The sequence below is a fragment of the Sciurus vulgaris genome, assembly GCF_902686455.1.
Source record: "Sciurus vulgaris genome assembly, chromosome: 15".
NCBI classification, from domain to species: domain Eukaryota; kingdom Metazoa; phylum Chordata; class Mammalia; order Rodentia; family Sciuridae; genus Sciurus; species Sciurus vulgaris.
The window spans coordinates 70,258,061-70,279,411 of NC_136476.1; the positions used below are offsets into that span (position 1 = coordinate 70,258,061).

A 21,351-nucleotide genomic window follows, 5' to 3' on the forward strand; every position below is an offset into this window, starting at 1 on the left:
AAAGACAAGGGCAAACACAATCTCATACTAGGGACCCTTCCCTGAGGTAACTCATTCCTATGGACTCTCAGTGACTTTTTAAGAGATAGGTCATGTTAAGTCAAATTCCCCTGACATGCCAGGCACAGTGGCACAGAGCTCTAATTCCAGTGGCTCTGGAGGCTGAGGCAGGAGGATCTCGAGTCCAAAGCCAGCCTCAGCAATAGCGAGGCCCTAAGTAACTCAGTGAGACCCTGTCTCTAAATAAAATATAAAAAAGGGCTGGGGGTGTGGCTCAGTGGTTAAGTGCCCCTGGGTTCAATCCTTGGTAACCACCCCCCCCCCAAAAAAAAATTCCCCTGACATATAAGAGTTTTGGTTTAAGTGGGAAATCTTAAGATTACTACTCTGCTCTAAAGCACCATGGAGAAGCTGATGGTCACCATGTAATTCAGAGGCAGAATGTCCTCCTTCTCCAGAAACACGCCCTTCATCCGTTCACAGAGCCAGAAGCCCCTCAGGGAGCCTCTGCCCGCCTTCCACCATGAATGCACGGGTGAGCACTGGCACCTGGGGAGGAGGCTTGCTGGGCGTCCTCGCTGACCTCGTGCATCTGCTCCCCAGTCCTCATTCCACTCACAGGTGTCTCCGCGTCTACCTCCCTGGCAGGCTGTGGGATGGTTGATTTTACGTGTCAACTTGACTGGGCCATGAGGTGCCCACATATTTGGTCAAACGTCTTCTGGGTATGTCTGCCAGGGTGTTTCGGGGTGAGACCAACATTTGAGTGGGTAGACTGAGCAGAGCAGATTGCCCTCCTGCTGTGGGTAGACCTCGTCCATCGGCTGAAGGCCCAAGTAGAACACAAGGCTGGCCCTCCCACGGGTGGGAGGGAACGCCTCCTGCCTACCTGCCTGGAGCGGGGACAGTGCTCTTCTCCGGCCTCAGGACTGAAACCAAAGCATCCGAGTCTGAGTCTGCTGAGTCGAACGGGAACTTATAACCATTGGCTCTCCTGGTTCTCGGGCCTTTGGACTTGGACTAGAACTGTGTCCAGCTCTCCCAGGTCCCCAGCTTGCTGACTGCAGACCGTAGGACTTGTCAGCCTCCATGACCATGAAGACCAGTTCTTTATAGTGAATCTATCTATCTATGGGGGGGGGGGCATCCTGACTAATACTGTCAACTCAGTGGCGGCCAGGAATCTCTGTGCCTCAGCCTCCCCTTCCTTAGAACCTAGAGAAGCACTAGCATTCGGTCCATATGTGTTGAGGGAAAGAGGACTCCCTGTGACAGGGAGCACCACTGAACACTCAGCCCTTTCAAAAGAACTTAGACAGCATTTGGAGGATCTAGGATGTTGGTGGATTCGCTTTGGGGACTATTTTTTCTTCTTTTCCCCATCTTCCCCTCCCTCATCCTTCCTCTGCACTGGCGGGTCTTTTGTCTCCTGCCCCCAGTCTATCCTCTGGTTGGGGACGGACTCCCCCACCTTGACTTGGCACATGGCTGAGTGAGGTGTTTGGCCAGTGGGTTGTTAGCAGGTGTGATGTGGAGGTCCTAGGAGGTGGGTGGAGGTCTTAGACATGCTCGCACCATTTGACTTGGCTTCTTGGGTCCTCCAATCCACCCTGAGAATGTGCCCAGGATACAACCAGTCCAAGGAGCAGGTTGGATCCCAACCAAAGCCTATGGTCAACCTGCAACCAGCCAGTTAATCTACAGACATAGGAGGAAGAAAAATGAATGCTTATTACTGTGAAACACAGACTTTTGGAGTGATTTGTTACGCAGCATTCATGCAACAATCGCTGACTAATACTCTTGCCTAAATGAGTATATTTTGATGGTTTAAGCAGAAGAAGATGGAGAGAACCACAATGTTGGGGTCCCTGTAAGAATGCAATGGATGTTAGCAGTGTCCAGGTCCCTCCTTTCCCTCGGCACAGGGGAAACTTTCTTCCCTCTTGGTGTCAGTCAGGGCACGGTGATGTTTCTAGCAGCAGAGTAACTTCAGTGCAATGCCACCACTTCCTCTTCCCCTGCCACAGTGGCCATGCAGGGGGACTCAGACTGAGTTGGGAGCCACAGGATCCGTTGCCTGTATCACAGTTGCGTCCCTGGGACCACAGTGGATTTCTATGAGTAAGAAATCAACTTTTACAGTATTAAGGTGCAGAGATTTGGGAATTGTTTGTTCCTACATAACCTGAGGACCCTAACTGTTGCACTGAGTAAAGGATGCTGGGAGGGGTGCAGAAGCAGCCTGCTCAGTACCCCAGTTCCAGATCTTCCCCAATGAAGGAGTAAGGCTCTACCATGAACTTGGCTCTGAGACCCAGGCACTCTTTCTCCCCCTTTTCCTCAGCTTCATCAATGGTGGCGTGGGAGTCCATGGACCCCTCCCTAGTAGCAGGGGCGGGCGTGAATATAATCAGTGGGATCTCACCCTGGGAGGGACGCTGGTGCCTCAGGCAGGGCCACTGGGTACGGGAGGTATAACTTCATTGGCTTTCATGAGGTCTCTTTATGCAGGAGCTGGGGACTCGCAGGCTCCCTGCAACACTTGAGGAACCTGTAAATATGTATTTGGACTCGCTCGCTGCTCAGCCTGTGTCTGAAATCTGCATGGCAAAGTCAAGTCCAGAGGACAGAGTTCTTTTGATCAGGCCGGAGGAAACCCCTTTTCTCATTTTTGAATTTCAACAGTCATCTCTGCCAGGATAAGTCTTGGTCAGTGTCCCAGGGGAGGGAGGGAGGGAGGGAGGGAGGAAGCAGCGGGGAATGGACTTAGGGTGCTTTATGAACTGCCAAGTCCTAGAAGCTGGGTACACAGGCTTGAACACACAGCATAGATGCCAGATGCTCGTAACACTTAAATGTAAACGAATAATAATAAATGCCTAATAATTTGATCTTTACTGTGTCAGATCTTTCGAAACATATGTGCAAAGATAAAAACCATGAAAGAAAAAAGATTGATGTATTTTACTGAATATAATTTTGAAAATTCCATAAGGAAACACTACTTCCACCAACCTGAAAGTCTGATAAAATGGTCGAAAGATTTGTAATGCATATGGCAAAGATCATATGGTTCTGAATGAGATCAGAGAGGAAAGGGGAAGGGCAGGAGAAGGCAGGCCAGGAAACAGGTGGCCAAGGAAAGTTCGATGGAGTCACATTTGCTAATAATGAAATAAACTCAGATTAAAACCATTTCTTCTCTCACCAACTCTTCAAGATTGAAAACAGCCATTGGTAAGCATGGAGGGAAATGGGAGCTTCCAGGCTGAGAGAGCACCCCTCCCACTGCATTGTGGGTAAATGACACATGGTGCAAGGAAAGCCCTACAAGCCACGCCCACCTTTGCCAGGCAGCGTGGCTGCTCCTGCAACCGTCAGCCCAGGAAGCCGTAGTGGATGTTCGCAAGTATTCAGCAACAAGAATAAACGTGGCAGCCTTTAAAATGACAACAAAGCAAGCAAAGACAACATAAATGTTTAATAATAGATACTTGGTAAATGATGGGCAATCCACCCAGCAGAATAAACACTTGCATTATTAAAGCTGACAATATAGATTCAGTCTTAACATGAAGAGAAGTTCTAATTTTATTATTTAGATAAACAAAGCATCCTACAAAATGGTATAAAAGGTGATCTCATTTTGTAGAAAAATAAAAATCCGTACATACAAATTTGCAAGGAAAAAAAAAATCTAGAAAATACATACCAAAATGTGAATATAACTGGGAAGTGAGATTTCTGGTGATTTAGTTGTCTTTGTTTTTGCTCTTTGGCTTTTAAAAGCATTTATTGTTCTTTTTCCTCTAAAATATCTCATTTGTCTATGAACACCCTACAGAGACTAATCAAAATAATAAATAGAGTGACTTTGCAGGATGCAGACATAGCTGTACTTACAGGGAAATTCACAACTTTAAACAATGTTATCACAAAGAGAGAAAGCTGCCAACTCTGTGCACTAGAAAAGGAAGAAAACAGCCCAGAGAAAATGGTAAGAATACTAGCAATAATAAAGATGAAAGCCGAAGTCAATAAATTAGAGAACAGAAAGACCCCCAGTGGAATTGATAAATAAAACCAAGAGCCAGCTCTTTAACAGGACTAATAAAATATACAAATTCTGGCAAATCCAATCAAGGAAATAAAGAACACAAACAAAATGAGAAAGTGGGCATACGACCAATATAAAAGAGATTAACACTGGTAGGGATGCTGCATGCATAGAAATACGTTAGAAATGAATGAATGAAAGTGGATAATTTTCAACAAATTCATCAGCTACCATGAGGCTCAAAATAGCACCTCATTCACGGGACACAACTCAGTCCCCAAGGAGCCCTTCCTGTCCAATCGTTCTGAGAGTGGACTTTCCTTTGCTCCCCACAAAATACACATTCAATAAATAAATAAAAAGGAAAACTTCTGTCAGGATCAGCCTCAAAATATTAAGACACACCGGGGCCGTTGGGTGAGACGACATCATTGGACAGAGGCTGCGATTTTCTCCTAAGCTGCAAACCTAAGCTTCAACCCCGCTCTGTCCCGTCTCCTAGCTCTCTGTGGCCTCTTTGGCTAAGACTTGGGAGCTTCTTCTTGGCGACCTTCGCAACCCAGGCACAGCCAGACCCTGGTGCCATTCCAGCCTTGAAAACTGAGCCTGCCTCCTGCGGATCTTGCTCTGAGGACTCTGAACTCATGGGCTCCTCAGCTTCATGAACTTGGGTCCTGAGTGTCTGAACACATTTATGGATAAAAGTAAAAACTAGGGGTGTGGACATTTCCTTGTACATTCTTTGACATTTTTTAACTTAATCTGAGCCTTCTGTAAACATTAACAGATGTTCATGATCATAATTTCAGAGTAAGTCTCCAAGTCTGTCTTTCCAAACATGTATTTGCAGGAAACCACTGTAGGCGCCAACACTCTGAGATGGTGACCAGATGTTACCTAGGTGTCGACTACTGCCTAACACTGCACGTGTTGGGAGGGAAGTAATGATTTGTTATATGGCATTTTTATTCAACAAAGACTGACTTCAAATACAGTACTAGTTCTTAGAGGGAATGTTTTCCATTTTTCTCTGTTTAGAATGATGTTGGCCTTGGGCTAAATATATATAGCTTACACAATGTTGAGGTATGTTCCTACTATCCCTAGTTAGTTTTTCCAGTATTTTGAACATGAATGAATGCTGTATTTTGTCAAATGCTTCTTCTGCATCTATTGAGATAATCACATGATTCTTGTTGTTAAGTCTATTGGTGTGATGAATTATGTTTATTCCTCAGTATATACCCATAGGACTTAAAATCAGCATACTACAGTGACGCACACACATCAATGTTTATATCAGCTTAATTCACAATAGCCAAACTATGGAACTAACTTAGATGCCCTTCAACAGATGAAAGGATAAAGAAAATATGGCATATACACAATGGAATATTACTCAGTCATAAAGAAGAATGAAATTTTGGCTTTGCTGGTATATGGATGGAACTGGAGAAGGTCATGCTAAGTGAAATAAGCCAATCCCAAAAAACTGAAGGTTGAATATTCTCTGATATGTGGCTGCTTACACACAGTAAGGTGGGCAGGGTGGGAAGAGGAGAAGTTCATTGGATTAGACAAAGGGGAATGAAGAGAAGGGAGGGGAATGGCAATAGGAAAGACAGTGGAACGAATTGGACATCTTTCCCGTGTTCACATATGAACACACGACCAGTGTAACTCCACATCGTGTGTAAGCACAAGAGTGGGAAGTCATACTCCACGTATGTATGATATGTCAAAATACACTCTACTGTCATGTATATCTGAAAAGGATAAAACAAGACAAACAAAATACAGGACCAGAAGGGAAATCAAAGGGAAAATGTGAGTTAGGGCCCCCAGGTGTCACATCCTCCCTGAAAGCTTGTCTAGTTCCAGGACATCGGGGTTAAGCGTCTTGGGTCTGGCTCTGTCTCCACATTTCTGCAGCCAGGGGCACTGCAAGGAGCCACAGGGGTAGAAGCTGATGGACAGAATGTGAAGATGATGGAGACTGTGAAGAAGCATCTCTCCTGTGTAGATGGGAAGTCAGAACCCCTCAGCCCTTCAACGGGTCCATACAAACCACCATCTGGAGAGGGCTTTCCACAGGCACTTTGTAGGTCTTAGGTGGGGTATCAGTCTGTCTTCTGTTACTGCTACAAAATACCAGAGTCTGGATACTTTTTGAAGGAAAAGGGCTCTTTCAGCTCACCGTGTTGGAGGTTGGTGGGTCAGGTGGTCATCTGCTCTGCCTCTGGTGTGGGCCTCACAGCCACGGCATCACAAAGGCAGGAACAAAAGGGGGTCAGGATCCAGGTTTCCTCTTGTAATAACGCCCCACTCTCTCCGGAAAACTAACCAATGTCCTGTGATAATGACATGAACCCCTTCAAGGGCAGTGATCTCTGGTGATCTGACCACTGTCCACTAGGCTCCATCTCTCAAAGGTTCCACCTCATCTCAACTTCACTCCAGTGAGGATCAAATTTCCAGCTGTGAAACTTTGGGAATGTGCTCAACCACATCCAATCCACAGTGGTCGGGTTCCTGGATGTATTAGGTTCTCCAGAGAAACAGAACCAAGACAGTGTGTGTGTGAGTGTGTGTGTGTGTGTGTTTGTGTGTGTGTGTGTGTGTGTTAGAGAGAGAGAGAGAGAGAGAGAGAGAGAGAGAGAGAGAGAGAGAGAGAGAGAGAGAGGAGAGAGAGAGATTGAGATCAACCTGTGTGTTCAAGAACCTGGCAAGCCCAAAAGCTCTAGAGTACACTGGCAGGCTGGAAACCCTGCAGCTCAGGTATGGAAACACAGTGGAGGCAGAGCCCTGCCTCCCTCAGGGAACCGTGGAAGGCTGTTTCTTAAGACCGTCAGCTGATTCAGTGAGGCCCACCCGCACTATCTTACTCAGAGTACACTGATTTAACTGGCAATCTCGTCCAACAAATTCCTTCACAGCAGCGTCCAGGCTGACGCTTGACTACCTATCTGGGTATTGGTACACACTTTGACACGTAAAATGAAGGGCCACCCTGGGGAACAGACCGTCGCAGGTGCGTCTGCAGACGGTTTGTAGAGGAGAGCCCTGGTGTGAACAGGACCCAGGGGATGGAGGCAACGGGTGGAGCCGTGATGCCATGGCAACAGGAGCCTGGGCCTTGTCTCTCGAGGGCCAATCACGCCGCTCAGGAAGCAGTAGTAATGTGGCGAGGGCGGTCCGGCAGACGGCACCTGTCCTGCTGTCCCTGCAGGCTGGATGGTGGAGGGCTGGGGCGCTGTCCCTCAAGTTGCACTTGGATAATTCAGGTGAGGCGCGGTGACAGGGCAACTCAGAGGCTGCTGGCCTCTCATCTCAGAGGCTGCTGCTGGCCAGCAGGCTGCTCTCCAGGCTCGAGTGTCCAGGTGCCCAATAGGTGGGCAGCAGGCCTGCAAGCCCGCTGGTCCTCCAGCCTGAGGGGAGCTGGCCCCTCTCAGATGCCCAGGTGCTGCCAAGCGGCCCTCCCACAAGGCAGACCAAGGCCAGCTAGGAACTGCCCTGGTGGCAGAAGTCCCACTGCCTTTCTTCCAGGACCTTGCCCACCACATGTGTAAGCACCCCAGACACATCTGCACCCCAGGCACATCACCCCAGGCACACCTGCACTCAAGGCACACCTGCACTCCAGGCACACCTGCACTCCAGGCACATCTGCACACCAGGTCCATCTGCACACCAGGCACAACTGCACCCCAGGCACAACTGCACACCAGGCACAACTGCACACGCAGGCACAACTGCACACCAGGCACATCTGCACTCCAGGCACATCTGCACACCAGGCACATCTGCACACACAGGCACGTCTGCACCCCAGGCACATCTGCACACCAGGCCCACTGTACACCAGGTCCATCTGCACACCAGGTCCATCTGCACACCAGGCACATCTGCACCCCAGGCTCATCTGCACACCAGGCACATTTCCACACCAGGCACACCTGCACCCCAGGCACACCTGCACACCAGGCACATCTCCACACCAGGCAAAACTGCACACGCAGCCACATCTGCACCCCAGGCACAACTGCACGCCAGGCACATCTGCACCCCAGGCACATCTGCACACCAGGCACACCTGCACCCCAGGCACATCTGCACACCAGGTACATCTGCAAACGCTGGCACATCTGCACACTAGGCACAACTGCACCCCTGGCACATTTGCACACGCAGGCACACCTGCACCCCAGGCACACCTGCACACGCAGGCACATCTGCACACGCAAGCACATCTGCACAGACACACACCCTGGAGAAAACCCCAGAAAGCATGAACTCAAGTAATGTTCGGTCCTCCATTTGCCAGGCATGGCCGGTGCTAGGCATGGCCTGTTCATTCCCCCCAGGACTCCCTGGGTAGAGCTGTGACCGACCCTGATGGGCAGGTGGGAAACGGAGGCATGGAGGGGTCAAAGAGCTCGCCTGGACCCCCAGTGCTGTTCAGAGGTGCGCCGAGTTGGAACCCAGGACAGTTGAGTGCAGAGCCTGGGCTCCGAGCTCCGGGCTCACTGCCTGCCTTGGGCGAGGGCTCACAGGTCCCCAGTGGAGAGGTGGGGACATGGAGGAGCAGGGGCCGCCCCCTGGGGGAGGCAGCACTCAGGCTCTGATGGTGGCGAGGGTGTGGTGGGCAGAGAACCCAAAGACGGTCGGGGACCACTGCACAGCCAAGCAGGGGCAGGGCGGGGGCTTGCGGGGAAGCACAGGGGGGCCTTGAGCAGAGCAAGCTGCCTGTCACGGCGCGTGTCAGTCCGCCACGGTGGGAAAGCCCCGGGTCGGCCATCCCCACACAGCCGTCCCCGCTGTTCCTTGGCGCTGGCCGCAGGCAGGGTCGCTCCCTGGGCTTCGGCCTGCCCTGCCGACCCACAGGCTCGCTCCATTCGGCCTCGCTGCCGTGGGCTCAGGACTCCTCCGAGGCTGGCGCCCAGGCACAGACAGGAAGCCGGGTGCACAGAGGGGTTCGGGCTCCTTGATGGACAGGCCTTGTCTGCCCCTTCCCACGGGTCTCTTCAGAGCCTGGGCTCTGCTCTGCTTGTCCCTGGGCCAAGGTCAGGGAGAGGACATGACTGCTTGCAGAGGAGGCGTCCTGGTGGGTGTCAGCCCAGCCTCCCGTGTCCCACCAAGGCAGCCCAGGAGCCTGGTCCTGCGGCCTCAGACTGGCCCTCGCATCAGTAGCTTCTAGAGAAGGTGGCTCTTGATGGGATGGGTATGATTTAAATTGGAAAGGGAGGAAATAAAAAAAGGGGACAAAGAACACAGTGAACGAGTGTGTTGGAGCTCTTCAGAGAGGCGGAACGTCCCAGGTGGACAGAGAGGCGGAACGTCCCAGGTGGACACGCACACACACAGGTATATTGTAAACACATGAGAGGAGACTTATCAGGGGACTGGCTCACGAGATTATGGAGGCTGAGAAGTTCCAGAACAGGTCATTTGTGAGCTGGAGACCCTGGGACCCTGGGAGCGTGACTCAGTTCAAATTCAAGTGCCTCAGGACTAGGGAAGCTGTGGTGTAACTTTCAGTCCAAAGGCAAAGGCCCCAGAAACGGAGAGGCTGCTTTGGTGGGTCCTGGAATTCCAAGGCTGGAGAGGCGGGAGTTCTGATGTCCAAGGTCAAGACGGGGAGAGTGTCCAGCTCCAGTGGGAAGGGAATGCTTCTCTTTGCCTTTTGTTCTGTCTGGGCGTGGGCTGACCGGAAGGTGCCCGCCTACAGTGAGGGCAGATGGTCCCCTGCTCAGGCCCACATGTCAGTCTCCTCTGGAAACACCGTCACAGACACACCCAGAAATGACGCCTTACCAGTCCTCTAGGAATTCCTTAGTTTAGTCAAGTTAGATCTTAAAATTAACCCTCTGAGCAAGATACCTACGTGGGCCAACAGTAAGTCAATCTTAAGTGCAGTCCGCAAACGCTTCTCTGGTACCTACTGAGGAATCGAGAGGAGGGATGATACATCAGCCTGACTCAGCAATGACAAAACAGAGCTGGAGCTAACTTGCTGGGGCTGTCTTCTCTTTCTGGACTCCCTGTCCCCATGAGCAACACCACTGGAAGCCCAGCTGCTCAAGCTGAGAAGTACCCTTGACCTCTCCAGCCCTCCCCACCCACGTCCAGTCCGGCTCCCCTCCTCTGGAGTCACTCTGCAGAACATCTCAGAGGGTCTTGATTTCCCTGCCACGGCCTCAGTTAAGGCCCTCACCTCTGCCCTGGGCCTCCAGGCCACCTCCCAGCTGTCTGTGATCCCACCCACACCTGCCTTCCAGCCGGCCTCTGAAACCTGCCACAGGCATCCGCTCAAAGCACCCTGCTGATGTGGGCATCGGCTCGCAATCCTTCACCGGCTTCCCCGGTCCTCAGGACAAAATGGCTAAAGTCCTGTGCTGTGGACTGAATTGTGTCCCTTCCCAACGCACAGGTTGGATCCCTAGCCTTGAATGTGGCTGTATCTGGAGACGGAATCATTAGAAGGCAAGGAAGATCCCTTGAGGGTGGAGCCCTGATCTGACGGGACCAGTTCCCCGCCAGAGGAGGAGGATACCCCAGGGTGCTCTCCCTGCTACCGAGGACTGGGCGAGAGGACCGCCACCTCCAAGCCAGGAGGACAGTCCTCACTAAAACCCAGAGTGTGGGAAACCTCAATCTTAGACTTCCTAGCCTCTAAAGCTGTGAGAAGATCAATTCTGTTGTTCAAGCTCCTCAGTCTGCAGTTCTGTGGTGGGGTGGCCAAGCGGGCAGAGGCCCCCTGCCCCACCTGCTCCATCCAGCTGCCCCCTCTCTATCTTCAGCCCAGCGTCCCGGCTGCTCCTCCTGGAAAGCCCCCGGCCCCTTGCAGGGGGTGCTATTAGTGCTTGTCCCTCCCCAGCCTCACCTCCACCTGCCTCTGGCAGGGAAGAACTTTCCCCAGGTACATTGTCCAGAGCCACCTCTGGCTCCCACCTCAGAGGCCTATTGGGACTCTGAGTTTTTAGCCTTCACCTTCCATTCTTTGGAAGGATAAATCTGAGATCCATTCTGAACAATTCTTCAGCCTCTTCAAATTGCGCTCTGGTTGCTCCCAAATGTACCCAGCTTAATTCCAGACCTTCCCTGGCTTTTCCTCTTTCAACAGAACAAAGCAGAAGCCAGCACCATGCACTTAGACTTCCAGAACTGTGAACCAAATAAACCTCTTTATTTTACAAATTACCCAGCCTATGGGTAATTTGACGTAGCTATGGAAAACAGACTAATACAACTGGACACTTGGAATTGTGAGTTTCATGTTATGTAAAGTCTATCTCAACAAAAACAAAATCAAGATATGGTAGATCAGCTTGTAATGCCTGGTTATTGCAGTCTTCCCATCCTGCCTTGCACCCGCACTCTAAGTCCTACATAGAGATCCTGCTGCCTTAGCCATTCATGTTTCCCTCAGTGCAGCCGCCCAAGCCTTCAGCCCGGGGACCATCATGATGAGCCTGTCTCTGTCCTCTGCTGAAGGGCATGAGGACTGTGGCACATTTTGAATCCTCCATTTCACTGGAAGTGCCATCAAAATTTGGCTAGGACGGTAGCTCCAGGTCACAATGACTTCTGCCGAAGGTGTGTGAATATTCATGACTGCTCAGATGCTTTGTGTTTACCGTGTCAGCAGCACTGTTTGCATTCATGCTGATAATAAAAACTCAATTTATAATAAAAACATGCATTTTGTTGTGGAATTGGGTTTTAAGGATCCTATAAAGGCTTTGCAGAGATTTATTTTAGCCTAATAAATGTTTGCCCCAGGGTGAGACTTTAGAACCTTCTAACAATTCATTTTGAAGGATTTGGTTATTTGAAAACATTTACAGTCTCTTTAATTTAATGGGGGAGGAATAACAACCCAAACGGACTCCAACAATAGGTTCCCCATATCTGGAGTGTCTTACCCGTCTTGATGGGCTGCCTGGCGCAAGACCGTGGGGGTGGCCAGGAATAGGGAGACCTGAGTCCGAGGCTACTCAATGGCTAGAGGACTTCAGGTAAGTCCCTGCTCCTCTCTTGGACTCCGGTTTCTCTTTTGAACAATCTGTGTTGAGCTTTTGCATAAGAACTTTTGATCCCACAATCCCATAGTCAGAATGGGATTTTCCTCTAAGAAAAAAGAAATCAACAAAAGCAGAAGTAATATATGTAATGTCATTCAATGTGGTATTATCTATAGAAGAAAAAAAAAAGCTTGATATCCCCTAAATTAGATGTAACTGATCAAATTATGGCACAATTTATGACAGAAAAACAAATTGACATTTAAAAATTTAAAATAGTGACTGTTGTACATATCTCTCCTCCAAGGACAAGACTGGGATGAGCTCATTAAAATGAAACAGTGCCTCTTTCCAAATGAGGGGATCATGGTTGATTTTTGTTTTCTTCTTCATGCTTTTATGTATTTTTCAAATTTTTCTATGTGGGACATGCATTACTTTTATAATCAGAAAGAACAAATGTTACTGAAATAGGAATTAATTTTATAAGAAATATGTGACAAAGGAGGAAAAGTTTAAGTCATAATGTGAAATGAGAAGAAAACAGGACATGAAATGAACATGCAGAAGGCAACTGTGCTGAAATGGTAGTGCTGACCAAGTCCCTGGACTCGCTTTGCCTAATTATTAATAATTCATCTAATAATTAACTCTCCAAAAAGCCACCCCCTCCACTTCAGGTGTTTCTGTTTATTCAGTGGCTGTACTAGTTTTTGCTGTGCCACCCTAATGGTTAATTCGAATTGTCAACTTGATTTGATTAAGAGATGCTGATGATTAAGAGGCCTCTGGGTGTGTCCAGGAGGGCGTGTCCAGGAATGATTGGCATGTGGGATAGGAACTGAAGCAGAGCCCCTCCCTAAGCATGGGCGGCACCGCCCAATGGGATAGAATAAAAGCTGGAATAACAAGGAAGCAGAGGCAGTTGCAAGCTTGGCCCTTCTTGAACGGGTTCTTGATCGCTCTTTCCATCGTCTGAAGATGTCGGACTCTCGCTTCTTCACTCTTCCAAAGCGATTCGCCTGTGATTCTCCAGGTAGTTTCCAGAATCCTTGGTCTGATTAGGGCAGCACTGTTGATCCCTCTTGTTCTGGGGCTTCTGCCTCTTGGACTGTGCAGCTGCTGGTTCTTCCAGCTCTGCTGCTGCAGATGGCCATTGTGGACTATCCAGCTTCTGGTTGTGTAAGCCAATCTAATAAATCCCCTTTTATAATCATACTGCCTGTTGATTCTGTTCCTCTAGAGAACACTAAGACAGCCACCTTTTGACGTGCTAAGCATTCATTTTTTTCATCCGATTGTCTAAGGATATTTTTAAATTTTCTATTTCCGAGTTATTGTAAACATTTACACCACCCCTTGTTCATGGGATTGTTTTTTATCCTCGTGTGTATAATTGTTTCTTTTTAATCTACTTTTGAATAATTTAAGGACTTCTTAGGCTATTGTTAAAATTCTTTCTTCAAAATTTAGTGCTTCCAACTCACTTTTCAATAGTGCCTGAGACACTAAGGATAATCAAACGGAGAGCATCCCTCTGTTTTGATCCTCCATTAGGATCCATAATCAAAGTTATGAATCAAACAAGATATGGATGGAGCTCTAAAAGATAAAAATATCTCTTATGAAATGCTGATAGTCTGATGGGTATAAATTGCCAAAAAGATGATAAGAAAAACTAAGATACCCATAAGGATTCAACACAGGATCAAATTTTAGGAGAACTCATTTTAGGGAATTGGCTGCAGGCAAATTGACCTATGGAAACTGATGGTAAATTGCAAAAAAACAAAACCAAAAATGCCTTAGGATGGTGAAATTTTGGGTGTTTTTAGTCAACAGTCCTTTTGAATTTACTTCCCCTCTCTCCCTTGGATCTGTTGGGAAGAGGCACCTGAGTAGCTGATTCAGACACTTCTCTGGGCCATGTGGTTCAGTTGCAAACACTGAAGAGGAGGGCTTTGGACAACATCTGAGCCATTTCCTTTGCAAAAGGAAGGAGGTCAATGTTGTTCATCGCCCTCGCCACCTTATGGTGAACCGCCGCTCCCGCGGTGGGAGCTTAAGGAGGAACTGCTGAGCGGGCGGTGGGTAGAGGTGATGAACATTCTGGAAGCTCTGCAACAAAGCTAAGTCGCTCTGCCTCTGAATGGAAACAAGGTTGAGGGTCCGGGAGGCTGGGGACTAAAGCCAGATGCTGAGGAGGTGGAGAAGGAAGCGGGAAGGGTCCTGAAGTAGTGGCCCTTCCTGGTTGATGGATTCTAAAGAGGGAGTAAAGGGAACGTGCCGGACTGTTCGCTCTGTGGCGTGCCCAGTGCAAAACTCCGGGCTTCCCGCAAGGGCAGGTGACATACTGTCACAGCTGACTCGGCCTCTGCAGGTGACTACACCCAGAGAGGAGGGAAGATGTGGGGGGAGAGAGAAAGACAGCAGCAAAGGACTGTGTAACCACAGCTTATACCATCCTTGCTGGTTTAAGTTGAATTGATTAGTTTGGTTAACAGAAAAAGAAACAGGAGGGAACTTCAGACAAACATTTTCCAAAAAGTGATATTCATCGCTAAAGGTCTCTACTAGAGTTGTGAGGGGGAAAGAAACTCCATAAAAAGCAGTCAGACCATAATGTTCTTTTAATTAAATCTACTGTTTATTTATTTATTTACTATTATTATTATTATTTTTAGCCAGAACAGAGTTTTTTTTGAGAAGAGATACCTCTGGGTGGGTGGGTCCTCTCCCAGCCTTACTCCTTCCTCTGAGATGTTCCTCTGAGGCTTGTTGAGGTGGAACAAAACATTTGCCTTTCTTTCCCCAAAGAAGTTAATGCTCCTCCACCTGCTTCCTCTATTCCTCCAATGGACAGAACTCAGGAAGTCCAACCCGGGCTCCCAATCCAGATGGGGAACTTGCAGGTTCAAGGGACCCCAGAGCCCTGGTCAGGCTTGAGAGAAGGATCTAAATTAGGCCTGGGTGCTGGGTGTACAGGGCGGTGTAGCTTCCACAGGACCTCTCAAGACGGCCAGGGTAGGGGTTGGAGGGTGGAAGTTCTGACCCGAACTTACTTAGGGCTGTCTCCCTTTCAGCATCCCAGTCCTGGCCCTAACACACGCGCTGCCCACAAGTCTTGCCCTTAGCTGTGTGCCTGCTGCCCATTCCATGCCCAGCCCAGAGCAGCTCACCGCGGCCAGACAAGGGGAAGTCTTTCCAGCAAGGATGGCCCTCAAAGCCATGCTCTGTTGGGATCCTTCTTAGGTCAGGGTGGTTAGCAAGGAAGACTCCCAACATGTCCCAGCTCTCCCTCCCATACCAGCTGGCTGCCTTCTACATGCAGACTGTGGACTCAGTGGGTGTCAGCTCATCTCTGCGGGTCTTCACGCGGATCCGTGAGTTGAAGCTCAGAGACAGCAGGTTGTAGGTGATCTCAAAGCGATTTTGCCGAGTTGGAACAGCCACAGCTGTCACGTCAGCCAAGGATTTGAATTGTGCATTGCTGTGATCCCTGAGGAAAGGCAGCCCTGGGATGAGTCCCTCAGGATGGATACAGACCTCTCACTCACTGAAGAAGGTCACCTGAACTTGCTGGACACACTTGGGCTGAGTTTCAGCTACATACTCTCCAAAGGCTGAGAGCTGTTTGTGGGCCACATCGTTCTGTGGTCTGACAGTGGGGTGCTTGTTCGCCGTGGCGCTCTCCTGCCTCACCTGCTGCAACAGCTCGGAGGGTCGTCCAGCCCCTGGGCCACTGCTGAGGCCCCCACGAGCCTGCGCCACCCTGGTCACCGTGGCCACCATGTTCCCCAGATGCCTCCAATTTATTATCTCTTTCTTTTTTTCATTGACTTAGTAGGTTTTCTACATATTGTACCCCTTTTGCCTCTGCTTGTTAGGAAACTTAGATTTTATTTGTGTTCCTTGGGTGGTTACCTTTACATTTTAATATATATGGTTAACAATTTCTCTACTACAATCTACAAAAAGTTATTTGATATTTCTAGTCATCTTTTAAGCAAGTCAAGGATATTAACACACCTTCTTCATATTTAATAAGCCACAATCCCTGTTATTGCAGTTGTAGTATTTAGTTTCACATTTGTGAAAAATCGTAAGTTGTATAAATACTGTATTCAGTCAATAGTTAATTAAATGTGCCAATATATTTTATTAGTTTCTATGCTCATCATTTTCTTCATCCATTTGTTTGTGCTGCTGTAACAAAATACCACAGACCAGGTTATAAAAAATGAGAAATTTATTTCTCACAGTTCTGAAGGTTGGGATGTCTAAGATCAAGGCACCCGCAAAATCTGTGTCTAGTGCAGCCCATGTTCTTCTGTTCATACTTAGAATGTGTTCTCACGTGATGGAAGGGGATGGCCAGTTCTCTATGGTCTCCTTTACAAGGACATTAATCCAAATCATGAAGACTCTGTTTTATGATCTAATCACCTTCCAAAGGCTCAACTTCCTATCTCTAGCACTGTGGAAATTAAGGTACACGGGCATGCGTGTGCGCACACACACATACATGTCTATATGTATATAGATATTTGGGGGAGGGGTACATGAACATTCACACCATATATTTTATTTACATTCTACTCCTCTCTTTTATCTCAAACTTTTTTTTTGATGCAAAGTTGATGGGTAACAAATGGTACATCTAAGGGGAAAAAAAATCTTCATTTTATACTCCTTTGGAATGATAGTTTAGCTGAGTATAGAAGTCCAGTTGGTAGTTATTTTCCTTAACAGTTTCAAGTCAATTCTCCAATTTTATTTTAGTCTTTAATTTGGTTAATGAAAGATGGTGCTCAACATAGTTTGCTTGTTTTCTGTAGCTTTTAAGATTTTTCTCCATATCCTGGATTTATTGCAACTTCTTTATAATATGTCTACGTATGGACTTATTTTACCTGCCCAATAGTATGTGCTTTCGATTTTAGAACTCATATGTCTAGTAGTGAAAAATTCTCATTCTCTCACTGAATATTATTTCTTCTCCCTTCTGAATATCCTCTTAGAAATCCTCTTAGAAAATCCTCTGTAAATCTGTCCTCTTTCTCTCTTAGCTATTTATTTCATTGTGTGTGTGTGTGTGTGTGTGTGTGTGTGAGTGTAATCTGCCTCATTATGCTGTGTTCTAGAGGAATTTCTCAGTTCTGTGTTCCAATTTACTAATTCTTTCCCCTGTGCTCCCCACTATAGAATTTTTTCTCTCCAATATTTATTTAATATTGTTTACACTTTAAACATTGTAATTTAAATGGTTATATTTTCACTTTTGTTTCATAAATTCTTGTTCCTTTTTGATGACTAATAGCTTTAATTTCTTCATTGAGAATCTTAAACATACTTATTTTGAATTTTTTTTCTAGATTGACCCATTTCGTCAATTTTGAATGAAGTAAATAAATATATCTGATTATTGATTTTGTTGACTTTTTTAGGATTAGTTTCCTTTATGTGTTTTAAAATTATTGTTAATATATAATTCACATATCCCATAACTCATCCCTTTAAAGCGTATAATTCAGGGTTTTTAATAAACTCATAAGATGTTCAACCATGACCACTTTTTTTTTATTTATTTATTATTTTTTTTTATTAACCATGACCACTTCTTATTTAATTTAATGTACCTCACATTCACCAGTGGTCACTCACTGTCTTCCCCTCCCCTCTGCCCTTAGCAATCACTCACATACTTTCTATTTGTATTTGTCTATTCTGAACATTTCACATAAATAGAATTATACAATATTAGCCTTTTATTTCTGGTGTTTTCACTTAGAACAATATTTCATTTTAAAGTGGAAATCAGTTACTTTATTCCTTTCCATGACTAAAGAGTATTCAGATCATCCATGACTTATCCATTCATTAACTTATGGGAATTTCAGTTTCTGCACTTTTCGGATATTGTGAATGCTGCTATAAACAATTTAGTACAAGTTTCCAAGTGGATATATGTTTTTTCTTCTGTCAACTAAATTGTGCGATTGAGCCCCTCCAGTGAAATTTTCATATTGCTACATATTTTTGAACTCCAGATTGTGTCTACTCAGTTTCTTTATATGATTTTTATTTGATTGACATTAATGTGAGTTGATATAATTTACACCCATATAAATTAATATCATTTCTCTATTTGGTAAGACAACGTTCTCATGTGTCCCCTTAGTTTTTTGGACGTGGTTTTCTTTAGCTCGCGGAACATATGGAAAATAGATGATTTCAAGTCTTTCTCTAGTAAGACTAGTGCCTAATCTTCCTCAGGTAGTTTCCATTAATTGCCTTTTTTCCTATGTATGGACCACACTTTTTCGTTTCTTTGTATGTTTCATGACATTTTGTTGAAAACTGAATTTAATAATAAAATTTTTCAACTTGAAATCATAGTCCTCTCCTCTCTAGGTTGTTGTTGTTACCATTTGCTGTTTTTATTCATTTGTGATTTTTAGTGACTTTTCTTAACTAATTCGGAAATGTATTCATTGCTGTGTTTGGACATTGAAATCTCTGCTCAGTTACCTTAGTGGTGAGCAAATGACTAGATAGAGATTTCCTTCAACTCCCAGAATCAATAAGTCTCCCTCTATTTTCCAGGAGATTCTAGTATGTGGTGTATATGTGTGTGTGTTGGGGCATGCTTTCTAAACTCAGACAGGCCGTTAACAACTTTGTCTTTGCTTTCACATGTTATTTGCTCAGAATCTCAAGGTTAAGCCCAAGGTGGGAGCTTTAGACCTTCTCAGGTCTTTTCTGAACATGTGCACATCCCGAGGCATGTGCAAAGCTCTCTGCATGTGAGCAGTCTTCTACATTCCCAAGAACATGTTGGAACTTTTTAAAACCCCTGTGAACATCTCATGTCTCAATTTTTCCTTTTAAACTATTGGTTTAGCCTCCTGTTTGCCCCAGGAAGCCATGAATTTAATCAACTGCCTCTAATTGTTTTCAACAAACGCCCCAGGGAAAAGGATTTTTGCATTGTGTGAGTTTTGAGTCAGGTCAAGTAAAGATAGTCTTTTAAGGTTTTCCCAGGCAGGCATTGGACAGGTCAAATGATGACAATTCTCTTGGAGAGAGGTTTTGGAGGCACCTCAACCCTGTTATGCCCCTCTGATGGCTGAGAGGCTGCTGGTTTTTACTATGACTGCAGGATGCTGATTTTCAAGGTTACTGCAGAACTAGAATGCATGAGATGGGAATAGAATAAATTAAAATGCCACAACACTTGTCCTTACCAAGGTTTGGCTACTTTTCATAAATGCATGCTCCTCAGATTGCTGCACTTTCAAAAATTAACTTACAGAGTACTGAAAGCATTAATTCTGAACAGTTTTACCCCCTTTCTCGTGCCTTTCTGGGAGTTCTAACTGCCATTTTCACTGGGTGTGACCTTTTCACATGTTTCTGGATTTTGGTTTGCAAGTCCTTTGTGAGTGCAAGGGCTCTTCCTCCCCACGTTCTTCCCTTTCTGGCAATTTCATGGCTGTCTTCAGCAGCCCCTGGGGACCTTTGGTTTAGAACCAGGTTTTACACGAGCAGTCCACGGCTCTATCCCAGTGATGACTTTGGGGATATTGCAGGTATTTTCACTGAGTCAGCATGTTGACTGGTATCCTAGTTGTAAGGTCCTGTCCATCTCTGTTCCCTGAGTTTGCAGGTTCACAGGAGATATAACTGAGTGTTGTCAGCAGATGTTTTCAGCTTCCTTTCAAGAGCAGAGGGTACTGGCTCAAAACCCTGGTACAGAGCAATGCTCTTGTGCCCCATCTCATGTTGGAGGCTGTTGCTCCCTGTTATCTCTGAGGGGACCATGTGGCTTAAAAACAAGAGAATCTCCATGGCCCATAAATGAACAATGGGAAGAAGGAGCTGTAACATAACAGTGAGCCTCTGGCCTTAGCCTTGGGAGGTAAACAGAGTGGGGATTGGTCCTTCTTTTTTTTTTTTTTTTTTTTTTTTTGCGGTGCTGGGGATCGAACCCAGGGCTTTGTGCTTGTGAGGCAAGCACTCTACCAACTGAGCTATCTCCCCAGCCCAGGCCTATGCCTTCTTAATTTCCCCTCTTTATATTTTATTTCTTGGTGAATAGTTGGAACAAGAAGAACAGGGCAGTAGGGGTTGGCAAGCATGAACACACAATGTCATCCTGACTATTTACTGGGTAAGGTCTGTCATCATTTACAGTTTTAAACTATTCTCAACCTGAGTCAGTGTCTATGGACTCTGCCCTGATAGATGAGGAACTTAGCCCAACATGATTAAAACTCCCAGAACATCTCAGTGGCGTGCTGCTACGCTAGGGGCAGGACTCCCGAGTATGGTTCTCTGACAAAACTCCTTCTTCGCACTCAACATTTTATAAATGCACCAGACATTTATCTTGATTTGACTTTCCAGGAAAACACAGAAATAAGTCACCAATCACCATAACAAGGAATTTTTCCTTTTCTTTTGTCAAGCTTGTTTTATGAGGGTAAAGAATTGACTCTGAGGAGGATAGACATAATTCCCAGAAAAATCATGATTTCACCCAATTATATTATTTATATGCATACATGTGAGCCTGCATGAACTACTACAATGCCTGATTGAGTAAAACTTTATTAATTAGAAATTTAAGGAACAGATTAGCCTGATCCACTTTAACCAAATTTTATTGAATTTTTACAAAGTACAACTTATTGTGCTAAGATTGAGGGGATTACAGAAGTGAATAAACATTCCTGCTCTCTGGAAGAGGAGGAAGGGAATTAAAATAACTTGAGGGCACACAACGTGGCCTATGTTGGCTTGATGACCTTCGGTTAGGACAGACCCAGGCTCCAGTTGACTTGATAGCCCCTGAATGCTTAAGCACAAACCTCACATATTGTCCAATACTATGATATCCTGTGCCCAATGATAAGGAAACAATTAATGGCATTATTTAAGAATTTCCCATTGGCTTTGTATGGATCAACTCAGTGTTTCCAGAAATGGAAATAACATGAATCAATCAGCTAGGGACACAGCCCTGAAAAGTCAATCATTTTAGGGTTGAGATCGAGAGGACAGACATAGTTTCAGAGAAACCTGTTTCCAGTCAACAAATAAAATCGAAGCTTCTCTTCAATCTGTGTGTTAAGGAGTGAGATCTGGAAAAGAGAGGGGGGATGTGCTTCTAAGGGTGGATGGTGGGGACTGGAGACGAGGTCTCGCAGGTGGCCTCTAATCTGGCTCTACTGACCCCCTGTAAAATGGGGCCAGCATTGACTT

The 21,351-nt window shown here is 46.3% G+C and overlaps 1 protein-coding gene and 1 pseudogene across 3 annotated transcripts in view; one reads left to right on the forward strand and one right to left on the reverse strand.

Annotated features, from left to right (window-relative positions):
• The window catches only part of RGS3 (regulator of G protein signaling 3), a 363,854-nt gene that overhangs the window by 201,449 nt on the left and 141,054 nt on the right, over positions 1 to 21,351 (forward strand). The window lies entirely within an intron of this gene.
• Positions 15,184 to 21,351, reverse strand: part of LOC306645570 (NADH dehydrogenase [ubiquinone] iron-sulfur protein 3, mitochondrial-like) — a 30,757-nt pseudogene continuing 24,589 nt past the window's right edge. Inside the window, exon 3 of the transcript in view lies at positions 15,184 to 15,856. The product of the transcript in view is annotated as an NADH dehydrogenase [ubiquinone] iron-sulfur protein 3, mitochondrial-like (transcript). The remainder of the gene's footprint in view (positions 15,857 to 21,351) is intronic.